The sequence below is a fragment of the Phaseolus vulgaris genome, chromosome 2 (genome assembly GCF_051622355.1).
Source record: "Phaseolus vulgaris cultivar YP4 chromosome 2, ASM5162235v1, whole genome shotgun sequence".
Taxonomy (NCBI): domain Eukaryota; kingdom Viridiplantae; phylum Streptophyta; class Magnoliopsida; order Fabales; family Fabaceae; genus Phaseolus; species Phaseolus vulgaris.
Window position 1 is genome coordinate 24160730 of NC_143499.1, and position 4985 is coordinate 24165714.

General features: G+C 32.3%; 1 pseudogene; it reads left to right on the forward strand.

The window, feature by feature from the left end:
* The first annotated feature begins 3758 nt into the window (after positions 1 to 3758).
* Positions 3759 to 4609, forward strand: LOC150029060 (uncharacterized; annotated as a pseudogene).
* The last annotated feature ends 376 nt before the right edge of the window (positions 4610 to 4985 follow it).

Below are 4985 nucleotides of genomic sequence, written 5' to 3' on the forward strand. Positions count from 1 at the left end.
ATTGTGAGAGTATGCTGAAAGTTCTATCATAGCATAGTTGCAAAGTTGAACCATAATGTTCCACGACATTGTTATAAGATTGAGGATTGTTCATGTATATTATTATTAATTTGGCAAAGTTCCTGATCGATTGAGTTAGGTGACTGAAGTTGTTTGTACAATTTTTTTAAAACACATGAAATTTGTATTAGACATACAATATTTTAGACATGTGTAATTTATTTGACATTTGATTATTAATGTGAATAAGTCAATGATATGCCTAGGAGCAGTCTATATTTTTATACTGTTATTTGTGTCTGTCAAATGTGTTATGTTATTCATGACTTTAACCTATATATTTGAACTTAAACATCGTAATATAAGTCTTGATTGCAGTTTAATGTTTTATCTGATTTTTTTTTGTAATTTTCATAAGTTTTTCATGTTGGTGAACCTTCAATTGAATGTGTTCATTTTTGAGTTATTCTCTGGTACGAAGAACGTGTTGATAAAGCAAAACGTTCAGGAGAAGTGGAATTTTCTATATATTGCCGAAAGGAAAAAGTACAACTACCTTTTTTACAAAGACCTCCAGAACTACTAAACAATTTATTAAACGGTGAAGATTCTAGAAGCAAGCATTTCTTAGACATTAGAACTTACAACAATATGTTTTCATTTACTTCAATAGGTGGGAAGATTGATTCTTCTATGAATAATGGTTTTGCACCTCCTCAGTTCATACTTAGTAGGCAAAATTATCACTGTATTGGAAGTTTGTTACCAGTTGCAGGTTCCAATCCCAAGTTTGCACAGTTGTATATATATGATACAGAGAATGAATTAAGTAATAGAATGAGCCATTTTGAGTAAGTATGTCTGTATTTACTGCTATCTAAACGTTCAAATGCTCTCATTGTTTATTGTTAAATTGTTGCATATGGTTTTAGGTTAACTAACAGTAAATCCATACTTGAGAAATCCTTGGTTGGTGATTTCATAAAGATGGTTGATCAATACAATATTCTTGCTAAATCCTTTCGAAGAGTAAGAGATCTGTCTTTGAGGATTCACCATCCAAGAGTGTATAACATGTCGTCATCAAATGAGATAGCTACTTTAATTGTGGGGGATTTCGCAAACATGGACGTAGGCAGAGATATAATTGAGAAGAAGTTTAGTGGTGGTTTATCAAGGCTTCATGAAACACACATTGCTTTCATCCCACTACAATATCCTTTGATGTTTCCCTTTGGAGAAGATGGTTATCAAGAAAATATTCCAATAAGGGAATGTCATAGTGGTAGTGAAAGTAGAAAAATAATGTGTGTTTCCTTAAGGGAATTTATTGCCTTTCGGATTCAAAACATTGTGAGTTTGGTAACATAGTACATGTACGTAGGCTGTTTCAGCAAATTGTGGTGGATTGTTGTACCATGATTGAAGCACAACGTTTGTCTCTCATTAGGTCAAATAAAAAACTAATTCAATCTGAAATTTTGAATAGCCTACAAGAAGCAATTAATAAGGGAGAAATAGATCCTTCTTGCGTTGGTAGACGTATTGTTTTGCCTTCATCTTTTACTGATGGAATGCGTTACATGTTCAACAATTGTCAAGATGCTATGACCATTTGTAGAAGATTTAGTTATCCTGATTTGTTCATAACAAAAACATGCAATGTAAATTGGCTTGAAATTCGTGATGTTCTTGGACCAAAAGGATTAAGTCCATCAGATAGACATGATATTGTTTGCAGAGTCTTCAAACTTAAACTTGATCTAATGATGATAGATTTCAAGAAGAATAAGTTCTTTGGTCAAACAACTGCATATTATTAGATTAAATATTTATACTCAAATGTTTAACAGTATGAGATTACCATAATCAATTGGCTTATCCTCTTCTTTTGTTTCAAGCATGTACACCATTGAATTTCAAAAAAAGAGGTTTACCACATGCTCATATACTATTATGGTTGGATGGATCAAACAAGATGCATAATGCAACAGACATTGATAATGTCATATATGCTGAATTACTTCACCCACATTTGTATCCGAAATTGTTCAAAGTTGTTACAAGCTACATGATACATGGACCATGTGGATTGGCTAAATTAAATTCACCTTGCATGAAACAAGGTAAATGTTCAAAATTCTTTCCAAAAATGTTTGCAACTGTGACTACTATTGATGAAGACAAATACCCAATCTATAAACGTCAGAATAATGGAATATTTGTGAAAAAAATGGTATCCAAATGGATAACAACAATGTTGTTCCATATAGTCCACATCTTTTTATGAGGTATCAAGCACATGTGAATACAAAATATTGCAACAAGTCAAATTCTATCAAATATCTTTTCAAATATGTTAACAAAGGACTTAACATGACTACAATGAAAATTAGAAATGGTACTACAAAAGATGAAGAGAAAACCAATGTTGACGAAATCAATAATTATTATGATTGTAGATACTTATCTTCGTGTGAAGTTGTTTGGCGAACTTTTGGCTTTGATATACATCATAGATGGCCAGCTGTACAAAGGTTGTCATTTCATTTGTCGAAGCAACAACAATTTTTGTTTAAAGATCATGACAATCTTGATCAATTGTGGCAAAATAATGAATCTATGAAGACCATGTTTCTAGTTTGGTTTGAGGAAAAAAAATATGCTGATGGAAGGAAGTTGACATATGCTGAATTTCAAAGCAAGTTTGTATGGATTGCTCAATAGAGAAAATGGAAACCAAGGAAGCAAGGCTACAACATTGGTAGACTAAGCTATGTACCACCTGGATGTGGAGAACTTTATTACATGAGAGTATTATTCACTATTCAAAAGGGTTTTCTTGACTATGCGAGCATAAGGATAGTAAATGAGCAAACATTCAATACATATGAAGAAGCTTCCTATGCACTAGGACTATTGAAAGATGACAAAGAATTCATTGATGCAATAAAAGAAGCAAGTGTATTAGCTTCTGGTCATGAACTCAGGCGTCTATTTGTTTCATTATTGTACATGAACACAATGTCGAAATCGGAAGTTGTTTGGAAAGCTTCTTGGAAATTAATGTCAGGCAGAATCTTATACCACAAACGAAAAGAGTTCTGATTGCCAGGTATTGAATTTTTAAAATGCTATAATTAATTACATATATTCACTACAAATTATGAACCTTATGTATATTTTGATAAATAATGTAAGGTCTTCAGCTCGATGAGAAGCAACTACATGATCTTTGCCTATTAAAAATACAAAAGTTATTAATTGCAAATGGGCGCTCATTACAAGAGTTTGTTTGTTTTCCTCAACTTGATCCTTCTGATTCATCTTTATTTCAAAATAGCTTTATTATGGACAAACTTAAGTACAACAAAGATGAAATGACAAAAGAGCATGCGTCATTGTTGAAATGTCTCACTATTGAGCAATTAAATGTTTATGAAGAGACCATATCATCAGTTGTTTCTTAAAAAATTGGTTTCTTCTTTCTATATGGTTATGGTGGAACTGAAAAAACTTTTATGTGCAGAACATTGTCTGTTGCAGTTAGATGTACAAGAAAGATTGTTTTGAATGTAGCATCAAGCGGAGTCACTTCTTTATTGCTGCCTAGAAGGAAGACAACACATTCTAGATTTTGCATTCCTATTCTAATAAATGAAAAATCAACTTCCAATATGCCTTAAGGAAGTCATCCTGCTAGACCTTTGATTGAAACAAAATTGATTATTTGGGGTGAAGCACCAATGATGAATCGAATGTGTTTTGAAGCCTTTGATAGAACTTTAAGAGATATTATGAGAATAGTTAATGAAGGAAATAACCAAAAATCTTTTTGTGGGAAGGTTGTGGTTTTGGGAGGTGATTTCAGACAAATATTGCCAATTGTAAAAAAAAAGGATCAAGATATGATGTTGTGAAGTTAGCAATCAACTCTTCTCATTTGTGGCTGAGTTGTCGAGTCTTAAAACTTTCTTAGAACATGAGATTAAACAATGCAAAATCTAATGTAAGTGCAGACAATATCAAAGAATTTGTTGATTGGATCCTCAAAATTGGAGATGGCAGAATTGGTTTGAAAGAAAATGGTGAGTGTGTAGTGGAAATTCCACATGATCTATTGATTGAGGCCATAAAAACACCTTTGTTTTCATTAGTGAATTTTGTTTATCCTAATTTGTTGACTGACATGATGTGTCCTGGTTTCTTTGAGGGTGAAGCAATACTTTGTTCGACAACTGAATCAGTAGAGCAAGTGAATGAATTTATTTTATCTTTGTTAAGTGTTAAAGAAAAAACTTATCTTAGCTCAGATACACCTTGCCAATCAGATGAAGATCAGGAAATTGAAGGTGAATGGTTCACGTCTGAGTTCTTAAATGGGATAAAATGTCCAGGGATACCAAATCACTGCCTTCATTTGAAAATTGTTGTGCCTATTATGCTTTTGAGAAATATTGATCAAGCCAATGGTCTTTGTAATGAAACAAGGTTGCAAGTTATTGATTTGAAGAAAAATGTTATATGTGTTGAACAAGATGCTTTGATGTCTCCAAATCCAAGAGGAAAGCTTGAAGACCTTGCTGTTAGGTGTGTCTGTGTTGTCTAGTTGTTTGAAAGTTGTTAATTCACTCCTTAAGATGATCCAAGTTCATTTGAATCTTTAACCTTTTGAAAAGATGTGTTTTCTAAAAAGTTGTCAAAATTTCAACAGGTTGTTTTACCTTAGTAGTTTTTGAAAAAGGTTGAAAGTTGTTTGACTTGGTTGACTTTGCTGTCAAACCAAATAAATCGATTGTTTCGACAAACAATCGATTTTTTTCCTGAAAACCTTAACAAAATTATGTTAAGTGGTTTTAATATGTTTTAAATGATCCTAACTAACTTGGCTCCTTTATTAAATGCTTTTGACCACTTGGTTGGTCTATATAAAGGTGGTTTTACGCTCCTAATCTTGAAGTAAGAGAAAGAGTTTATCAAAATAG